The following is a 22755-nucleotide window of genomic DNA, read 5'->3' on the forward strand; positions in this document are numbered from 1 at the left end:
TTTCAATAAAGCAATCGTACTATCAAATTCACAAACACTCTGTCTGAATACATTGCTCTTCTTAATGGGTTCAGTTGACTATTTAATCTGCAATTTCCTATGACCTGTATCACAAACACACACCATGTGAAACTGTACGTGGGCAACTGTGCACTCAATGGGTATGGACTACTTAATTGTAATTTAAACAACCAAAAGTCTTACTCCACCTCTTGCCCAATGTCAGCTGGGATGGGCTCAGCGACCCAAAGTCTTGGCTTAGCTTAGGGAAACATCAATAGGCCTCTCCAAGATGAGCCAGGCCTGCCACCACCCCTCCTGCCCGCTCTAATCGGATTTTCGCTGCCTTAACTTTTGTCCTTGTCCCGACGTGTTTCACCCTGACGCCGCCGGGTGCCATTAAACTATGACGGCAACTGGCTGCGTATCATGCTGATGTTAAAGGACGCCTTTTTTCGTTGGTTTCTGACGCCGCAAGTCACTGCCCAAGCGGCGGATACCGATGACTGCAGAGTGACAGTGGGCTTGCAGAAGCAATCTCTGGCCATTGCTACAAATTGCATGCTCGTTACATTTGTGTCTGACTTCATCCCGACTCACTCTGACATCATGCATGAATGCTGTTGTGTCCATGTCCGTGTAACTGTGTATGCTAACTTTGTTTGTCAAATGGACCACAAAGGACCGACATATGTTCTCAACTTCCTGCACTGTGTTTTTGAGTATGCTTGTTTTTGTTACCTTGTTGGCTAAAAAAAAATAGTCTTCCACAACTTTTCTGTGTATTTCTCCGTTCAGTTTCATCGTGTAGAGCACAGCATGTGCTCCCAGTTTAGAAGGTGAACATGCTAAATCACGAGTCTTTGCAGCCAGTCTACTGCAGAATTTGCACGCCTTATTTTTAAAATCATGGCTCGGTGACAGTCATTATGTATTTGAACATATTTGGCTGATATTTGGAGTACAAAAACAATACTGATATGATTAGAAAGCTGTTTTTAGAGCCAGTTGCTCTCCACTGCCAGGCCCAGGGCATGATGGGAAACACCTGGCTGTTGCTTGATCACAGAGTTGATGGGCTGTTAGTTTTGACCACAACAAGGTGTAAAAAATTCACATTTTTGGTGTCATCTGAATATTTAACGCTAGATAGTAGGCTAGTAGTCTTAGAGTGGGATGTCAATATTTTTGTGACTTCCTGTATATTCTTCGAAGGCTGATGGAACTAGAGCATCTTTGCTGGAAGCTGTGCGACCTGACTGCAGATTTTTGTCACCGCCCCCTACTGCTGCCACCTGATCTCATCCACTTTTCAGATGATGTGCCGTGCATCTTCAACATGTTTTCCCTAAAGATTTAAAATTTTCCATAACATGCTCCAACCATTTGTCTCAACTTAAACAGTAAGTCTGATAATACTCCAAAAAATTTTTTTAAAAAAAGAGGTATTTTCTGTGTATCCAAAGCCTGATATATCCCATTCCTCTGTGCACAGAGCTCCATTATGATCTAAATACTATTAAAACATCAAACTCATTCCTTAGCAAAGTGCAGAGTTGCTTAAACATAACCATAAAAATGTTAATCATGCTTTAGTTGCAAGCAGAAGATACATGTGTAAAACAAATAATGTACAACAACGAACATTTTGCAGATACATTAATTATAAATGCTTTCTTGTTATGTTGTTAAAAAACAAGTGAGGTGATATTTGCCAATGCTGTACAAGTTGTATATGAAATTAATTGTTAGGAAACAGGGTTGAATATGAGGTTAAAGTGCTAATTTTCAGCTTTCAGGGTGTTTGAGGTTGTTTACATCCACATTTGGTGAACAGTAGGACTCGCAGCCCTTCCTACCCTTAGGGGTGTTATGAATAATAAGGGTTACAATCCCCAGATGTTGAAGTAAACACCCTCGAATTAAAGCTGAAAGTCAGTATTTTCAACTCATAGTCATTGATTCAATTTCATACCCAATGTGCTGCAAGTACAGAGATCGAAACAAAAGAGTCCAAATACTTCAGGAGATCGCACTGTAAATTATTGCACACCCACAAAACCCCCCCACCCCCCTCTGCTCAGCCTCCTGAGGAGCAGTTTAATGTGGATCTAGAGCAGATTAGCAGGCTAAAGCTAAATTCTGTAATCGCTGTGATGGGCTTAAACAAAACTGAGTAGGGGTCTCCTCAAGGTTAAACTGATTGCTGTCTTTTTCAATCATCTGTCAGTGTCCATTCAGGCGAGCAGCTTTTTTCACTGCAAGATATTGATTTGGATGACAAATTTGTAAAACTGTATGTTAAAATATCCATTTTATGTAATGTGCTTGACTGTAGTGAGGTCCTTAAGTCCCTTTTTAAAAGGGAAAAATAAGAATATTTCACCCCTTTTCCAAGTATTCATTTCGTTTTTTGTTTTTTTTTAATTCATGTGCAGCAAGCTGACTCGTCTTGTTTCAAGATGCTTATTTCTTATTCAGCTGAAAACATATTTTATTCAGAGTGTGAATTATACACCAGGACAATTGGCAGGGTCATCTTTTTCTCCAGAGTGTAAAGGGAACCCAGTACAGTGAAGACACGTGTCTGAGTAAACTGGAGTTTTACAATCCTCACAGTAAAATGTCCACAGTCTGTAGATAATGATAAATCAAATCCATCATACCAGCTCGAAGGGCTTGTACCAGTAACAACTTTTGTAGTGAGCAGTCACCAACAAAGTATTCTAGAGCCGTGGTTCCCAAGTGGTCCAGTCATTAGTTCAAGGTCCACACAGTTTAATACATTCGGCGTCATACTTGCATTTGGCCATGTCTTCGAGCTAGTTTGCTGTCTCTGTCAAGTACAAGTAGTTGTCCATTAGTCACTCACTCTCCATCAGGAAACGGCACTTCAAAATAAAAACTCTGTGCCGGAAATTCAATGTACTTAAAACTAAAGTGTGTTTTTTACAAACATTTGTAAGTTACTTGCGGTCCATTCAGATTGGATCCGCGACACAACTTTTAGACCATGACCCACCAGTTGGGAACCACTGTTCTGGAGCAAAATTGCCAGCAAGTCACACACACACACACACACACACGCCAACAGCAGACGACTTCAGCTCAGACACAGACCCACACAATGCTGCGCCTATCTTCTCACCTATCTTCTCCATTACTAGTGTGATGTGAAAATTTGATGCAGGAACAGGGAAAATCTGCATGGACATTCTACACATGACAACTTTGCACACCAGGTCTGGTTCATTTGATGTGAGTTGCCGTGTTCCATTTTCCCCAGAAATACATGAATGGGGCCCATGAGTTTCTTCCTAAATGGTGCCCCGTCTGCTCCACACAACAAAAGACCCCAAATTTGATGCTAACGCTAGCTGTCGTGGCTAGCTGTCTTCTGTGACCAACATATAATATCAGTAAGTGCTCAGCTACATTTCTGTTTGTAGTAAAATTCAGAAGTGAGAAACATATGGCTCTGATGGAAAAGAATATGAATATGGATTTATTTTTTCTGTTTAACTATTATTTCTCTTTTCTGAGGGAAAGAATATGCTGGCAAAGTTTGATTTTTAGATAGTCAATGTCTTTAAGTTGTGCCGAGGCTAATGTTTCAGTCTTTAAATTCAGAGGGTAAGAAAACACAATGTATTACACGAGCGAGATAGCTAGCTACAGCGTGTTCATTAGCTTGTGCAACTTACGTGAGCATGGACTTTAACAGAGTACTGTAGGGATGGTGGGTTTTTTTTGTTTTTTTTGTAGGCCGGTGCGGAAGTTAGCATCACCCTGGTTCTCTCGTCAAAAAGTCTGTGGGATTTTTCCATCGGATCTGAAGCGTAAATGCAATCGCCAGAAGTAAAAAGCTAACATTAGTTCAATCAGGAGAGACAGAAGAATGAAGTAAAGATAATATTTAATACAGAATATGAGTGTACAGATTTACAGATGATTTGTGCTGATTAAACAGAAACAGAGGTCTTTGGTACTTGGACACCAGAGGGAGATATTTTGTGATTGAGGGACATCTGAGCGGCAGCAGGATAAATCCCCACATGGAGTCCAGACACTGGTGGTGGTGGTGGTGGCTGCTGACTGCTGAAGCGCATGAGGCTGATGAAAAGACTAGGTGGTGATGGGGAGGTAGAGGGCATGCACGATGGCAGCAAGAAAGAAAATGAAATCATTTTACAAGATTCCGTCCGTTTTTGTCCATTTTCATCCGCTTATCCGAGGCCGGGTCACGGGGGCAGCAGGTCAAGCAAAGCACCCCAGACGTCCCTCTCCCCAGCAACACTTTCCAGCTCCTCCTGGGGGACCCCAAGGTGTTCCCAGGCCAGATGAGATATGTAATCCCTCCAGCATTTTCTAGGTCTGCCCCAGGGCCTCCTACCAGTGGGACATGCCCGGAACACCTCCAGTGGGAGGCGCCCAGGAGGCATCCTGATCAGATGCCTGAACCACCTCAACTGACCCTTTTCCACGCAAAGAAGCAGCGGCTCTACTCTGAGCTCCTTCCAAATGTCCAAGCTCCTCACCCTATCTCTAGGGCTGTGGGCCCACCACTTGCAGGGACTGGCATCGGGGGTGGGGCCCCGGGCATGCTGATCCCCGGCGTGGCGGACTGGCTCTTCCTAGCATGAATATGGGAATAAATCTATTGTAGTATTTACAGTTACAGAAGGATTAAGGCCTCACTTGTTCTCACTTACTTTAGGAAAATTAGGTGAAGGACTCTGGACAGAGATGACCTGAGGATATGGAGATTTTTTGCAGTATTAATTGAAGTGGTTGCAAATTATTTGTTGATAGAAAGAATCTTGAAGGGCTTGACTGTGATCAGACAATAATAGTCATAAAAGTTACTTGTTTCGTTCATCAAGCTATTCATGCCACGATTCTCTAACACTCAACATCATGACATTTACCAAAAAACTTCACCCAGGTGCTGTCAAGTCACACTCAACAGCCATTAATAAGCGGTTTGTCCCTGAGATGATTTGAAAAGTGAAAAGATTCCTTTCTCTCTGCACCAACAGTCTCGCTATTCAATTTAATGTCTTTGTAGAGTCAAAGGCAGGAAAAACATGGAAAGTGCAAAAAAGATGACATATTTTCCACTGATACAGAGTCAAACAAAAAGCAACAGCTCACAGAGAGAGAGGCAGAGCAACCCATCAGAGATATTTGTGCTGTTTTGTGCCAGCTCTCTTTAACTTATTTATGATTCTGGGGACTCGCAACAGCAAAACTGAATGAATATGAGGAGGAAAGACAACAAAAGAGGAGGTTAAAAACCAAGAATCAGGCAGGAGGATCGGCTGGTGTCAAATGGGAGCAGAGAACAAGGGGGACTGGAAATGTTTTCGCTCCATGAGTCCTTCAAGGTGATCAGATGAAAGAAAAGAAAAGACCTGATGTAGGAGAGAAATAAAAAAAGACAAGAAGAAAAAAAAAGGGGGAGGTAGGAGGAGGAGAGGGAGTGGGGTGTTTCCCTGAGGCGGAGATGTGTTTGTGTGTGAACTAATCTCTCTCTCCCTCACACACACACACTCTCACACACTCCCTCCCTCTCTCCCAGTCACTCAGTCAGTTGCAACAACACGCTCACCGAGGTCGGCAGCACAAAGCAGAGCCGCTGTCTAACCAGCCTGCACACACTCTCACACATCACACACACTCCTGACACACACGCTCAGACGCTCGACACACACCACCTCAGCGACGCCCGGGGAGCTGAAGCAAAACTGACGAGAGGAAGGAAGGACAGAAGCAAAGAGAAGAGAAGAAGTAAAAACAATCAATCAGGTAAGAGCTCTTTTTTTTTATCTCATTCATACACTCACTGCGTATCTTCTTAGTGAATAGCAGCCTGAATCTGAACAACCACCACACTCTGCATCACAGCCAATATTTATACAAAGTGCAACATTTGCTACAAGTAAATTAAAAAAAACTGTGCAAAGGTGTAAAGTCCCACTTCATGCTGTGCATGGTGACTGTATGTGGACAGTATCAGTGGACAGAGTTAACCTCATCTACCCTCACTCTCTGGAAGTTTTCGCCCTCTCTTCTCTCAAGTCCATAAAATCCCATGCTTTTGAAGGCTTGTTTGTTCATGTATTACCTGCCAGAGAGTAAACTTTGAGCCGCTTGTGGTGCTTTTAAGTCACAAATGCTGACATGTAGGCAAAGTGGGGACATGTGAGGTTCATTCATCTGTGTGGACGAAGTTGAGGAGGTCTTTTTTGTGTGTGTGCATCCAAGCATGCGCTGGGTGTGTTTTAAAATCAGAGTGGGATATGAGTGAAAGCAGAAGGAAAATGCTTAAGGAGGAATTTTTTTAATAAGCTAACAAAAGAGTATCTCAAACATCACTTTTATGGAGTTGTGGGGACTCGTTCTCGTCACACAAGAGCTCATGTTGATGACTTGTGTTTGCCGAGGTTTAACACGAACACCCGTACTTGTTTCTTCACTTTTGGTGGTGCCGAAATAAATTACTATTAATTATTAGAATAAATTACTTTGGCATCATAAAACCACTGCTTTAAAAATAAGGTAAACGTTTGGCTTATTATTTGCTGCTGGACTTGAAGTGCCTTTATTGCTGATGATTTGGGTATCAGCTTGTGGATTCTTGCATCTTTACTCTTAATTTAAACATCTGTTTAATTTATTTAAATTTCAATGACACATTTGGGCGATGTCAGTGACAAAGCTCTGTAGCGGCTGAAGTGATTGTGTCTCTTGTCTGTAGGTGGCAAAGTGAAGTTGGATGACGTTATTGTAGAGCCACAAAGTCCACAGAGAGCAGCAAGGTCGAGCTGGCTGGACGGTCAACAGAACGCCAGACTCAAACACAAGTGACCGCGGTTTGTTTCCTGTTTCCTGCTAAAAGTCAACATTGGTTTCTTTTAATCCTGACCGCGATTGTTCCCTAACCATGTGGTTATTGTTGTCACCTTGACACCAAATGCCTCCTGACCTTAACATAAACCGAAACAAGGATGTTTTTTATATCTTAAAGGTCCAGTGTGTAAGATTAAGGGAAGTTTAGTTAATTCTAGCAGTGAAGACTGCAGATTGCAACCAGCTGAAACTTGTCCCGGGTAGAATTCGAAGGAGGATTTTACCAGGAGCCAAAATACCCACAGAAGTCTCCTCTCCAAAACAAATGCACCCTGGATGTGTTTGGTTTGTCCATTCTGGGCTACTGTAGAAACATGGGAGTGCAACATGGCAATCTCCATAGACGAGGACCTGCTCCCTGTGTAGGTATCAATGTCTTGTTCTAAGGTGACAAAAACACAATAGTTCTGATTTTCAGATGATGACGTACTTTAAAATGACTCAAAGTTCTCTTGGTTTCACTGGTCACGAACACCATTCTCCTGGGAGAAAGTTGTTTGACTCATCCACTACCCCAACCTGCATCCTTACACGGACTTTCAGTCTTTATAGTACTTCCTTCTTTACTCTTGTCAGCGCATTGGTCATGGGATCACAGCCTTCCCGATTATGCGGGATATATACGAATTGAAGGTAGCCTCTTTATCAGCCTGATCCGCAGAGATCCTCCCCTCTGCACGTATGTCTGATTTTCCTTTTATTTTACTATTTTATGGGCATGTGGACCCCAGCCAAAAACAGCGTGCAGGTGAGAGTCCGGACTTCATAAAAAGGTAGTGACCAGGTGCCAGATCGTAAGCGGCAGGCATCCAAGAGGAAGCTACAAAAATTGCAAGCACAGCACCGAAAGCAATGGAAAAAAAGCAAGGCGAAACACAAAGTGGTAAAGCGGCAATTGGCTTTGTTACCATGCTAAAGTATCGGCTTTTCCATTACAACAAGCGTAACGTTCTTACAAAGTTTGCGATGCAGGTACAAGCTGAAGTCTGAATGTCAGGTTTACAAACAGTAACCGACACTTTCTGCATATTATGCCTTTAACCAAGTTATATTCAAGCCCAAATCTAGCCATTGGTTAGGCTTGATTGGAAACAGCTTTGGAAGGCACATATAAATGATGTCGTCCTGATGATGTGGAGTCAGATCAGCAAATGTTTCGTTTAGAGGTCATGGACGAACAATGTATTTTGTCGTTTCATTTGAAGGACTTGCTGCAAAGACCAAAATATCTTGGTCTATCTTCCTTCTAATAATATCAAACAAAGTAGTGCATATTCTCATGTTGTCTTATTGTATCTACATGTCTGAGCTGAGCACCACCAGCTCCACTTATCATGACACTCCCACATGACTAATTGGTTAAGTGAGTCTGCACCACCAAGAAGACAATACCGACTCTGAAGCATCTGAAGAATTCAAACAGACCGTTCAAAAGACGAAACACCCGTAGCAGATCCAGGTCAGAGAGGCTGCGAAGGGACAAACCTGGTGTGTTTTGTGTTTTTGACCTTCACTGTGTTTACAAAGAGCTGATGTGAGCAGAGGAGGAGGAGAGATAGAGTGAGACAGAGGAGGAGGAGAGATAGAGTGAGACAGAGGAGACGGAGAGAGTAAAAGGATGAATGGAGTCATTGTCTGGTCTGTGTGTGTGTGTGTTGAATGAGGGGGGCGTGTTTTGTGTGTCTCAAAAACAAACTGTGAGCCATCGGTGTCATGTGAGAGGTTAATGTTACACCATGATGTGGCGCGTCTTGTAAACAAAGGGTTCACGTTAAATAACTGTTACTCGCTTATCACCCGATTAAATCAGCCTGTGATACTGTAACACAGAAACACACGGCTCCCTCTAAAAAAACATCTCCACAGGCAGTACGTGTTTTACATTACCTTTTTTAATAAGTAGAAGAAGAATTGGATAGTAAGCATGAGCAGCGACCGGCCAACTTTAGGTGACTTTAAAGGTTAGACTCAGAAACCCAACCCTAATACAAAATCCAAACAAAACCTCCCAAAATGAAGAATCAAATAAATCGAGCACTTAGCACCAAATATGTTTAAAAAGTAAATAGATAAAAACAGAGAAAAACGATCTGCAGTATGGATAATTTAAAGTTTTTTAGATGTAGCTGAACAACTGACCTATGGCTAAGCCACGCCCCCCTCCACTCACTCGGACAAACTATCAACATTCAGTGACCGGCGCTATGGCAGGTGTCACAGTACACGGCATTTCGCAGGAGGCAACTTTTGATTTTTGGGGACATAACGATCAGATGTCATTGCGAAGAAACCAAAAGGGCCTAAACTACGCATTGGAGGGATATTCATCATTTTATTGTTGAGAAGGTCGATGAAAAGCTTAAATTAGAAGCCAAAACTTACAGGTAACAGTGTACGCTTGTGAACCGCATCTCGTTGCCGTCACCATCAAAGACAACAAGTTAAAGTGCCACTGAAGTTAAGGTTTTTGGCTCAGAATATGAGAAAAGGATAACGGCCTTTTTACCATCTTTACCAAGAGTGTCTCTCCGTTAGTTTGGTGCTACAGTATTTACACTGAATCATTCAGCATAAAGTTTGCCAACCTTTGTTAATTCCTGCAATACAGATAAGTTAATGAAGCTAAGCTCCAGAAGTTAACGTTAGCTTAACTAGAGCCCTTTGGACAACAGCTAACAATGATGTACGATCACCAAAGTACAAAACTAGAACAAAATAGGCTAATGAACTCCCAGCAAACAAGGTGACATGATGAACAACGCAGCTAGGAGCTAACGTTAGGCTAACTTTAGCTAACGTTAGCTAGAGATGTTAAAGATAACTTTATATTTCTTTCCAGCAAAGTGACAATATGTTGCCTCAAACACAATGTTGACTTACCTTAGAACAGATGTAGACATCATTGTTAATCTTATTCACGTTGAGTTGATGTTGTGGTCTAACGTTACCACACAACTTTATCCAAAGGAGACACTTTTCTCGGTTGAGATGTGGTTTAAAGTGTAAAAAATACACCTGGTCGCCCAGCCTCTCAGGATACCTTGTGTCAGAGTTGCATGTACCCCATGCACACCGTTTGACCATTTTTAAACTTCAAATCTCCGAAAAAGCTCATAAAACCGAACAAAACTGACTTTCTGTAATGCATTTCAATGGACGTCCAGGTAGAGAATGTCCCAGTGTATGATAATGGCTATACGCACTGTGATTGGCTCATTGCGTTTGAGGGCGGGACTTAGCCATAGGTCAATTGTATTTCCATTCTTGAGGAACTGCTTCATAATGAATGCATAAGTCTCCTAGAAATTATGGTAATATACAATTAATTTACAACAGCAAGTACGTTTTGAGGAAAAGGTAATGCACGCCAATTTTCTATTGACATAATAATCAATGTACCTGGCAAGCAAGGGCGTAGCTTTGGTTTCAACACTGGATGGGTTAAGGGTCCTCCGCCAGAAAGTTTTGAGCATCTAACACTTGAATTTCTTCATTCTAAAAGAAGAATATATACATTATCCATCTGTGAGGGGAAATTCAATTTGTTGTCATGTACACACAGACCTGAAATACACACACATGCACAAACAGGACCTATACATGCATTAAACGGAGGGATGTCAGAGTGCCCAGGAGGCGAACTAGCACCTCTCCAGCTACCAGCTTATGCTCTATACTTGGTCTGGACGGGGACTTGAGCCGGTGACCCTCCAGTTCCCAACCCAAGTCCCTTTGGACCGACCCCCTGGTACATTTAAAATAATAAAATAATAAAATAAAATAATAATAAAACTCCTTTTCATGTTTTTATTTGGGGGGGGGGCAAAGGCACATGTTCTAAATATTGAGCACCAATGTTAGCATGTCACCAAAATGTTAATATTGAATGTATCAGCAAAATGTTCACTTATAACATCGTTTTTTAGCCAAGATAATCAATCTTGCAATACGCTATCCACCCGTAGTGACTACAGCATTATTTTCTTATTCGCCTTCTTATTTACACTGGATGTGAACCCAGAACTCTGGTGCCACAGTCCTGCAACACGACCACCTCGCTACGAATCCAGCGTGGTACATAAATGTAGTGTTTCACTAACCCAAAGAAACATCTCTGAACATAGTCCAGGCAGAGATTATGTTGTCACCACAATGTAATTATGGATGCAATTTAGTCATATTCATTCATTTTCTGCAGCTGTTATCCTGTTGGGGGTCGTGGGGGGCGCTGGAGCCTAGGGTACACCCTGGACGGGTCACCAGACTATCACAGGGCTGACACACAGAGACAGACAACCATTCACACTCACATTCACACCTACGGACAATTTAGAGTCACGATTAACCTGCATGTCTTTGGACTGTGGGAGGAAGCTGGAGCACCTGGAGAAAACCCACGCTGACACAGGGAGAATATGCAAACTCCACACAGAGGGGGTCCAGGAACCCTCTTGCTGTGAGGCAACAATGTTAACCACTGCACCACCATGCCGCTGTCTATTTAGTAATATACAATCGCATTTTCTAGGAGACAGGAATGACAGAAGTTAGATTAAGTATTTTGCAAAATCATTCAAACAGTCTCTGTGGTGTCGGTTTGGCCAATACCCTTCTCAAAAACTATCCCAAAAAGAGGTAGAATCCTTAAAGGTCCAGTGTGTGAAATTTAGGGAGATATATTAGCATAAATTGAATATAATATTCACAACTATGTTTTCATTAGTTAATAACCTGAAAATAAGAATTGTTGCCTTTTTGTTACCTTCGAATGAGCTGTTTATTTCTCCATAGGGAACAGGTCCTCTTTCACTGAGTCTGCCATGTTTCTACAGTAGCCAGAATGGACAAACAAAACACTGGCTCTAGATCAGGCCATTTGTATTTTTAGTGTCGACCACAGCAGCTCTCCGACATGCTTGGCAGACGGGACAAGTTTGAGTTGGTTGCAATCTGCAACCTCACTGCTATGTACCACTAAAATCTACACATTAGACCTCTAAACCTGCAATAACTGATTTCTTTGGTCACTTGGAGGCAGCTGAAAGAAGCTGCACTGATATGAGGAACTTGTTGGAAAGCAGTTGTTACGGAGCAACTTCAGTATTCATTTGGAGTCGTGTTTCTGTCCACTTTAAGAAATGTAAGTCCTATATTCACTCTTCTTCAAGCTCCGTTTTTGGTCTCTACCAACACCTGAGCTCCTGAACCGCTGCCTGTTGCGGCTGCTAACAACGCTTTTGAAGCAGTGAGAGTGAACCAAACAGTAAAGTCATGGGATGGAATACAAAACCAATGAGCTAAAGTTGCTATAAAGCTCTGGAGAGCTGCGGGGAACTGCAGAGTCTATAATTCTCCATGTGTTCATCACTACAAGCAACTCCTTTGTACAAGTAGTTATCTGATTTATTTTCAGCATAAAAGCACTGATTAACTTGGTTGTGCTGCAGACATTAAGGCAGCACAAACATGGGGGAGTAACTTTTTGAGGTGGAAATATACAGCAATTTCTTTTCCAGACGAAAAATGAAAATGCACAATAGTACAATTTGACATCACTGTTGGGTGTGGCAACACAAGCAGTAACTCAAAACTCAAAACCAGTAGGGGTCAGTAAGTAGCTTTGAATGTGTCAAAAGAAATCCAAGACAGCGGCACTTTAAGTGTCTCCTGACAGAAAATTAAACAATGCAGTATTTCTTACAACAAATATAAATTGTGAACTTGAGTTATGTTACACTTTGGGAGAGTTAAAGTGCTTCACAAAGCCCAAAACAAAAGAGATCACAAACCGCCAAAGCAATTAAAACCGCAGACAGTAAACAAGTGAATCAATTACAAAGTGATTAGAACATAAAACACTGTCGATAAAACGCAGACAAGCAAAGCAGCAGCGATAAACATTTCACCTTAAAGTGATTTTATGGTTTTTCATGGCTTTTTTTTGGGCTCCAAACTGTTTCCTGTTTACCTCCGAATTTAATCAGTTTAATTTCCTCCAAAACTGATTAAGATTACGCGCTTAGGATGCTTCGCTGCCGGAGCTTCACAGCCACAAATCCGTGTTTAGACACAAGTCTAAATCTGCAGAAAGCTGCCGCCCCGGGGCCATGCAGGAGGGAAGAATGGTAGGTTTTACAGAACGGTACTCGGATACATTTTTTGGTAATAAAAAAAAAAAAAAGGGAGAAAGAGACAGTGAGGAAAAGTGTAGGGACGGAGAGGGAGAGGGAGATGGAGACAGTGGCGGTGGAGAATTAGGGACAAATCGAGCAAAGTTCGATGGAAATCTGGCGAGACAGCGTGAGCGAGAGCAATTTGGATCAAAAGCAAAATGGATTTTTGGGTGAAAATTAGGAACATGGGACGATTTGAGAGGGAGATAAGAGCCTGAGAGCGACACTGACAAAGACATTGTGTCAAATCTAGGGGTGGAGGTTTGACGTCTGTGTGTGTGTGTGTGTGTGTGTGTGTGTGTATGAGGGGGTCTCTGCCACCTTGGTAGCAAAGTACATTATGGCTGTTTGGGCACATTAAGGGGCATTAGCTGGAGGAGCAGCCCTGAATAATGCATGGCCTTTATTTATGAGCAGAGTGCATACGTCCTCTGAAGCGCACTGAACCAGGACACACACACAAACACACACACACACACACACACACACACACACACACACACACAGATAGTCCTCCCCTTTTCACTGACTGTCTAACACGCCCTCAAAATCACCAAATCTGGCAAACTGTGTATGTGTGTGTGTGTGTTTTTGTGTTTGTTTGCAGCTGAGTGTGTGACTAACAGTATCTTTAAGACACCTCCAAATTCTGCCAACATTAAAAGGAGGCAGCAGACAGTCAGTGTGATCCTTTGAACAGTCCTGGGGTCTAACAGGGCAGCCAGTGAGCCCATTAACATCTCACACACACACACATACACACACTCAACTCATGCAATACTACACGTACAAGAGAGTCATATTCAGACGACTTCCGACAATCAAAACTTTTAAGTGTCATTTTTACGATTGGCTCCTCTCAGTGTTTTATTACTGCGTGCTAAATTTTCCATCCTCATCCGTTACTGAACAGTTTAGCTCCAGCGTGAGATATCGTTTGACGTCTTCTCTCACGGACATTAGTGCAGGCACGGAAGGGAAAGTCACATCATCAGCGGGGTTTTTTTCTTTAACAATGTAAAGGTGATTTAAAGGTGGATCGGAGGAGGCTCTACATTTATATTTCTAACAGATTAGTATGAGGTAACTTTAAATCTACTTTTTATTAATCAAAATGCACAAATATGAACTTCAACTGAAACATTTTAATACATTTTGTTGGCAGCTGTAGAGGTTCTATAGGTTTAATGTCCAAATCAGTTGTTTTGTATGTTTTGGTTAATTAACTGCAAATAATTTACTGCTGACTGAAAGCAGGTGACAGAGTTTCTGCTTCCTGCGGGAGCTCGTTCTCACTCTGAACTCGTCAAATACTGTCGCTTTGTCAATGATTTCGGACAGCAACACCAAAAGCCACGGTATGATACACTGCCGGGTGGCGTCAGTTTGAAATGCTGCAGGTAACGATGTAATTTAAGGACCTGGAAAGTCCCTATAGGGCAGGTGGGAGGGGTGGATGGGTCTTACAAACCTTCCCAAACTTTCACAGATGTAGAGCCAAACCATGATGTTCTTTTCTAAACCTAACGACATGCTTTTGTTGCACAAGGAAATAAACATAAAATATGGGGTGTTATACCAACATTGTAGGTTTATTTTGACTGTGTGCATCTAATGAACAGAAACTGTACATTTCCTGTGAAAACAGAAGGTTATTTAGAGGAGACACAATGCATTTAACAGGCTGAAACTGACATGCCGTCCCTGAACGTTATTGACAAAGACAGGAGTATACCTAGCATGTAATATGTCGGCGTGAGCAGCCCTGTAAAAGTGCAGATATTTGATGCAATGGGATGAGAAGGTGCCATCTGCAGCCCATGATTTTAACTCACAACAGTGCAGTTTGACAGTAAAATCAACTTGCAGATACTTTAAATGTGCTTGTAAACTGTAATCTACCACTGTGGGCAATTTGCTCATGTTTCTCAAGACGAGGACTGTTCCAAAAAATGTGTATTTGTTGGTTCATTCAGGTGTTTGTGAGAGACATCAACACCTGCATTACAAAAATGCAATGAGATTTCCAAATAGTCCTCTCTCAAAGTTGCATTATCGCAACTGAATGTTATTTGAAAGGTCCAGTGTGAAGGATTTAAGGCCCTGACACACCAAGCCCACGGTCGGACTCACCGACTCACCGACCAAAGTCGGGCCGTTGGTGAGCGTCTGTCGCCCTAGTTTTTGCGGTGTGTCCCGCACCGTCAGCACTTGGGCGGCGGCGGCGGCTTTTCAGCCAATTGAGCATGTTGAATCGGCGGCGGAGCTTGTCGGTGAGAGAGTACACTCTGATTGGCTGTTCAGGTTTTATTTCCTCGACCCTGTCGTGAGTGAATCTGCCTGTAGTGAAACCAGGGCTAACCAGTGCTTCCTCCTCAGGCTCCACTTCACGCAGCTGCCCCACAGACCCGCTGCTTCTTCCCACTTTAACCTGAATAACAAACCGGAGCTAGCTGGGAGCGGCTAGCGGAGCGTTAGCCGCAGCATGACCGGAGGGAAGCACAGCCAGTTAGCCTCCGCTAGTCTCTGAGCTAGCCCCAGCTCTCTGTTTGGATCCAACCGGAGCACCGAGCCCTGGTTTGTTATTCAGGTTAAAGTGGGAAGAAGCAGCGGGTATATCAGGCAGCTGAGTGAAGTGGAGCCTGCGGAGGAAACACCGGGACCGTCTGGATGTAATAGTCCATGGAGGTGCTGCCGTGCTCAGCTGCACAGATAGGAAACCCCTCGGCTGACAGGATGTACCACTCTGTCACTCCGCTCTCTCTCACGCAGGTGCAGAACATACGTGCCACTTGGCCGTCGGATGTAGTCCGTGCAGTGTGTTCAAATGCAACTGACACAGGGCGACGTAGACGATGCAACAGTTGGCTTTCGTCACCGCTAGTTCTTTGATGTCGGTTTGGTGTGTCCGCACCTTCAGAGAGATTTATTGGCAGAAATGGAATGTCATAAATAAAGTTTATTTTCTGTAGTGTGTAATCACCTGAAAATAAGAATTGTTGTCTATGTGTTACCTTATACTGAGACGTTTATATCTACATGGGGAGCAGGTCCTCGTCTACAGAGATCGCCATGTTGCACCGCCATGTTTCTACAGTAGCCCAGAACAGACAAACCAAACACTGGCCACTGTGGTTAGCAGCCCCTCCGCGACAAGCAGTGTTGGAAAACACTAATTATTTTAACGTGAAGCTGCTTTATTCAGTGTTTTCACCAGTTTAAATCACAGAGTCTGTTTGTTTTGGAGAGGAAGAGACCTCTGTGGATAATCCGAGTCCCGCTCAAAACCTGCCGAGCATCTGGATCTTAAGTTATCATTGAAAAAAGGTGAGCAAACATTAGCGGGTGCTGGGCTAGCAGCGCACATGCAACAAGCTGAACAACATCGACAAAAGAAAACAAAACTGATTTTTAACGTGAAGCTGCTTTAGTCAGTGTTTTTACCGGTTTAAATCACCAGATCTGGTTGTTTTGGAGATGAAGAGACCTCAGCGGATAATTCAGCTCCCAGTTAAAACCTCCTGAACGATGAACACTATGAATCCTAACCAGGAGTTCACACGTGGCACATGGAAGTATCAGCTCGTTGCAATCTGCAATTCTCACTGCTAGATGGCACTAAATCCTGCACACTGTTCCTTTATTAGTTAAAATAAAAGTAGACCGAATGTTGAGCTTTACTTCCTTCAAACCGAACAACCTAAAAAGATGATTTCTAAGTAATTTTCTATCTAAAGTTAGTTTCAATCTTCTTCAGGCTGATTCTCATAGTGCACTTCTGGCTGAACTGGAACAAAGGCTGCCTGAAAGTCTGGTTCCTTTAAAGTCTTAAACGGCAGTCTTATTTAAGGATCTAGTGGTGCTTAAAGAGCTGGAGGGAGGCCATGCACTCAGGAGGTCAGTGTTAACTGTGTTTGTAAAACCTTGGGGTAGGAGTTCATCAGCCTGGCAGCCGCCCGCTCTGTCAGGGTGAAGGTTCACAGCGACTCCCGCTTAGCAGGGAAACACACACACACACATGTACAACGTCGAGGCCGTCACACCTCAGCAGCTCTGAGGTGACAAGAACTCCTGGTGGATGGCAGATGGAGAGAGACAGCACGACGACACAATTGTAATTTGTGTGATTATGGCTCCACCCTGTTTTCTGGCCGAGACCTGCAGGCATGGACCTGACAGCCAAACCCCGGTGAGAATGAGAAAATCTTATATTATGTCTTAAACCCAAGTCTTAGAGGAGTACTCCGCTGAAAATCAAACGTCACCTCCTATATCATCATGGGGGGGATGGAAGTTGTAGTCGAGTTGGATTCACAGCAAAATACAACAGATTAAAAAACGCTGATCCAGAGGGGATGGGTTCTGACAGCTTAGTTACGAGTCTGATACTCAAAAGCAGTGCTGGAAGAAGCGTTAATATCCTTTACTGAAGTAAAAACACTAAAACCACACTGGAGAAATAATCCACCACGAGAAAAAATCCTGCATTCAAGACCTTAATTCAGCTAAGTATGTTGGTATCAGCAACAATATGTAGTTAAAGTGTGAAAAGTCAAAGTACTCATTGGACAGGAAAATGTTCCCTGTCACTGTTTAACTATTATATATGATGTTAGTTTTAGATTAATGTTACTGCTGCATTAATGAGTATGTTGCATTTTATAAAGCAGCCATTTGTAAATCAATTAGTCATGCCGTGTCAACACATTCTCACTACGACCTCGTCACATACTGACGCTCAATCATGGACCCTGGGTTCATTTGTTGTTGACGCTCTGGGACGCCATGTCAACTTCAGCCTGTCAATACGTCGGTACAGCATCGTGAATTTTTTCTTCAACAACTAATGCACGTGGTTAAGTTTAGGCAACAAAAGCACGTGGTTAGATTTAGAAAGATTTAACAGGGTTTGGCTTTATATTCACGTAGGAGGTGAACACCGGCCTCCTGGGTGAAAGTCAATGATTGTTTGACCCATCCACCATTACTCTGACTTTTCACCCTCTTAACTTATGCTGTTGTCTGGCCACATTTCCACCTGACACTGCCTAACTGGTCACGTATAATGCAGACGTGAAAAGGACAGCTTTTTTGTCACTGCCCAAGCACGGGTATTTGACAAACTTTGTTTTTCTCGCATGCCTTCATGGAAAAATGTTAGTTATCAAAATAACTGCACAACACTACTAAACAGTTTAATGTTTGACATTATAGTAGTTTATTGGTGTGTCCACATATTACAAAAAGTATTTCTCTAACTTCCATCTTTGTCCACCACCACCACCACCACCGTTTTTATCGACTAGTAATCAATCATTGTAGGTGACGTAGTGACATGTAGTGTTCATATTAAGAGGTGCAGTGGCAGGACTTGCTTGTAGTTGTTCAAGATTAAAGTGACATAGTGTTTTGATGAGGCAGTGCGATGTACATACAGCACAGTCTAATAGAAATATGCTCAAGCCATGTTCTAGTTTACTTTTAAAAAGTGGACACAGGCCATTTCAAAACAGTTCGCAGTTTCACCACCCCTGATCTACAGCAATGCATCATATTCCATGAGATCATCATATGTTTATAGTCCCTGTCCTGTGCGGGGCACGTATCTCTAATAAGTCCGCTGGTCATAGTATCAGAAAAGCAGCCCTGTTTTCAGCTTTGTGACGATGCATTTTCCAGCTGATCCAAGAGGGTTTTTGAAGAGTTTATTTAGCTTTATTAGTAGGAAAAATTCCCTCAGCTCATAAAGGAACACTTCCTCCTTCAGTTTATCACAAACATTCGAATTTACCAAATGTGGAGATACATGGTTTTCACTGGACAGGAAGGGTATGAAAAATTGCGAAGTGAAAAGTAAGAAAGCAGTACAATATTTACCTCTGAGAGGTAGTGGAGTAGAAGTATAAAGTTACATAAAAGGAAAATCCTCAGGTACAAGTACCTAAAACTTGTACCCAAGTATAGGCAAATGTACTTGGTTACATTCCACCATCAATCCCTTTGAACTAGGACCTTGAGAGAGTGGTTACAAGTCAAAACAACCATGATGCAGGCCCAAAACTCAAAAGCACTGCGACCACTATGACACCTCTTGTCAGAGGTTTATCGTAGCTTATAGTGTTCAATGGCTTGTTTGCCTACACTATGTATTAATAACGTGATACTGCATTAATCCCCATTGGGAATTTTCCTTTCGCTTGCCCTCCTCTGCACAGAGCTCAGAGGTCAGTGACAGAGAGTGGTTCAGTGTCTAGCTCAAGGGCACAACAGCAGGATTAGATTTTCTGTCAGCACACTGGGCTCGAGCCAACGTTTTCAGGCTGAGGGATGATCTTCCCCCTCACTATGGACGGGAACATCACCACCTGAGTGGAATACTGATATAGAGGAAATGAGTGTAAGTCGTGTACTACATAATGTCATAACATTGTAAAATGTGTATGTTTTAAGGGAGTGGAGAGGTTTGCTGATTTTATGATGTGATGCTTGATTCACTATTTCCCTGTACAAGTATATGTCCGCTAAAATGTCCAACCTTGAATATACTGACTTGTATCTGTGCAAAGTTTGTTAATTCCACTACTAACGGGGGTTATGTCTGTGCACTTCCCTGAAATCTGAGATTCAACGTACGCTGGACAAGCTAGATTAGGTACGTCACTAACTCAGAAGCCAGTCACTGTCTTATACGGGAACACATATGGACAGAGGAACAGACTGCGACACAACACCGGCAAGAAACCTGAAACCTCCCGTGCAGAGCAGACTTATCAGTACAGAGAGCAGAGTTAGCATTAGCATTGTGAACAGTGTGCAGTTTTTGGATGCAAACCAGACCCTAAAGCTTCCATTTACTATCTACCGAAAGACCCCATTAAAGCAGGTATTATTGTGTGTTTCACAACCATTAACGTTGTGCCAACCACTGCCAGTTAGCCTACAAACTAACTAACAACGTGAACAAATAAAAGCAGCACTCTCTCAGACCTGCACGACAGAATAGGTCATGAACAGCCACAAAACGACATATATTACCGTCCTAAATACAGCAGTTTTAAACACATGAAACTGTCGTAGTTACGCTCATAACATGTGGTTACGTATTGGAAAGATATCATGGTTTGGCACACAACACGTCACATTTGTCACTAGTGTAGCATGCTACCCATCCTAGCATATTACGCTACATTGTTTAAAAGAAGTCAACCTTGACTTAAGGACATGAACACCGCTGGGTCAAAGTCCTGTGTTTGTTTGACCCATCCACCACAAATCCCACCCACATTATAGGGGCTTCTTTGAAATTTGTACAACATAGCACGGTCGTTTTTATGCTTCATCATGTCTCATCTGCTCCTGTTATAATTACTATGGCCACTGGCTTGCAATAAACATACATATGGGTCGTTATAAGCGGCTTTCACAGTTGATCTATGTGGTTGTGTCTTTGGTGAGGGCGAGCTAAAGTAAAGATTTTACACTTGCTATTCTACGTCTGCTAGTTGCCAGTTTTGGTGCACGACAGGCCTCTCATATAAGTCTGGGTTTGACTGAGGCTCAAATATGTGTGGCTAAATCTGTGTTCCTCCGATGCTAATGCCGAAACACACCAAGCAGCAGCGAAGTGCAGCTCGCCACAATACTACATAATTCTGCAGCTGGGAGGTGTGTTAATGTGATTCAGGTGTGAAGAATTTCTTCCTGATTGGCTGCGGGTATTCTCTGTAAACTATCCCCAGCTTTTAGTTTGGCCCCACTTCACTGCAGAATCAAACGGCCACAGCTCAGAGCGCCCACCGCATCTTAGCTGTTGCTTGCCAGCTTGCCGCAGGCCGCACTTTGCCGCTGCTTGGTTTGTTTTTGGCGTAAAGCTAGCCACCTTGATGTGTACTGCTCTGTCACCGTTCAACTCAGCGCAAGCAGTGCTGAAGAAGGTGGAAAGCAAAACCTACTGCAAGCAGCGGGTGTGGGCTGTGCATTTTAATCAGATTTAATCAGATTCCTTGATGTTTTTGGGTGGTTTGCGGATGCTTTTCTACACTATGAAATGAAAATGAAACACAAAATCTCTCTCTTTGTCACTTTGGCGACAACAGAGGTCAAATTCGAACAAATTTATGGGGAAGCCTTCATATTCTCATATCAGTCGAACCCTTGTCCCATCCTACTGGCAGTCTGCACCTCCAACGCCCTGGTGTCCTGTCAATTAAAATCAATCAACCCAATCTCTCATATCGACCCGCTTTGTACAGTAACAAAGTCATTAGACACGAATCCTGGCCTGCTCCCAAAATTTAAGAAGAAAAAAAATCAAAGCGAGGTCATGGAGGGCAAACAGAAAGACCCCAGAGGGAGGAGCAGAGCTTTAGATTTGTGGGGTGACCTTGATGGATTCCAGACAGTAGGAGGGAGCTCAAATCGCAAGCTGGGTGGCAATATGTATGTGTGTGTGAGTGTGTGTGTGTGTGTGTATGAGGTTAGTGATGGCTCTCATTAATTCCCCATCGCAGAGACGGCCTGAGGACTGTGTGTGTGTGTTGTGGTGTGACAGGGAGGAAGGAGGTGGTGTGTGGGGGTTAAGTACGAAGGCAATAAAGCCATTTAAGAGTCATAAAGTGCTTGGTCAATCAAAACCGCCCCCTGCTAGGCACCTCATGTTCTCTGCTGTGTGCATGTGTGTGTGTATGCAAGAAAAAGAGCGACAGAGTACATGGACATGTTTCTGTGTATGTGGGGGAATGAGTTTGTGCATCCATGTGTGTCTCGGTGTGTCATTTGTGTGTGCGCTGAGGGGCTGAGCGAGCCAGTCTGGAGAGTCAGTGGGATACTGAGCTCAAAGAGGGAAAGGAAGGCAGAAAGAAAGAAAGGATGCACCACCAGTGGAGCTCTGTGAAAGTAGCCACGGAGCGGATGCAGTTATTAGAGTGTAATTTGTCCGTCTACATTGCAGTGTGTTTGTGCGTGTAAATACATGTGCATGCATTTGCACCTACGTCTCTGCCTGTGACTAATTTGGAGCTACTGCAGGGCTCAGTCTATTATGTGCATCTTGTTCAGCAGAAACATTTTCTGCAAGAGTTTAAACTGTCAGTTTAAAGAATCTATAGTGGCGTGCGAGTTACACTTTGCAAACAGCACTTAATCACACCGTGTTGTCCGCTCGCCAACGTCCTAATGATCCACAGAAACAAAGGGGAACTTTCTTCCCTCATCAGTTTATTTTCTTCCTTTTAACACACTTTAATGGCCTCATTTGAAAAATACATGACTGTTTGTCAAACTATTAGATGTGGGTGTAATGGCTGATTTATGCCCAACGTCAGAAACAAATACAGACGGAGCTTTCTGTCTGTACCTTGTGTTCTTTTTCTCCCTCTTTGAGTTTTCTGTGAGCTTATACCGTACATATACGGAGTAGTACCACACAGATCATGGGGCAGTGTAGCGTAACTGACCTTTTGCTAAGCCCCGCCCCTTTATGATGGTCCGACAAGTTGTCAGAGTAAGCATGGTGCCCACACTTTAACTAACTGCACTCCCTGAAGAAATATTATCATATTTTTGTTAAAATGAAAGAGTGATTCCAGAGAGAAGCAGACAGAGGGGTCTGCAGTCTGTGTTTGAAGGATATATCCAGGATGTCAAACTGACTCAGCAGAAACAACAGGTT

General features: G+C 43.0%; 1 protein-coding gene and 1 long non-coding RNA gene across 2 annotated transcripts in view; one reads left to right on the top strand and one right to left on the bottom strand.

Moving 5' to 3' along the window:
* The window catches only part of LOC126394808 (uncharacterized), a 64115-nt gene that overhangs the window by 35601 nt on the left and 5759 nt on the right, over positions 1 to 22755 (bottom strand). The window lies entirely within an intron of this gene.
* The window catches only part of hs3st1l2 (heparan sulfate (glucosamine) 3-O-sulfotransferase 1-like 2), a 43100-nt gene continuing 25902 nt past the window's right edge, over positions 5558 to 22755 (top strand). The window contains exon 1 of the mRNA XM_050051880.1: positions 5558 to 5808. The gene's annotated coding sequence lies outside the window, so the exon portion shown is untranslated. The remainder of the gene's footprint in view (positions 5809 to 22755) is intronic.

Source organism: Epinephelus moara, chromosome 8 (assembly GCF_006386435.1).
Source record: "Epinephelus moara isolate mb chromosome 8, YSFRI_EMoa_1.0, whole genome shotgun sequence".
NCBI classification, from domain to species: Eukaryota; Metazoa; Chordata; class Actinopteri; order Perciformes; family Serranidae; genus Epinephelus; species Epinephelus moara.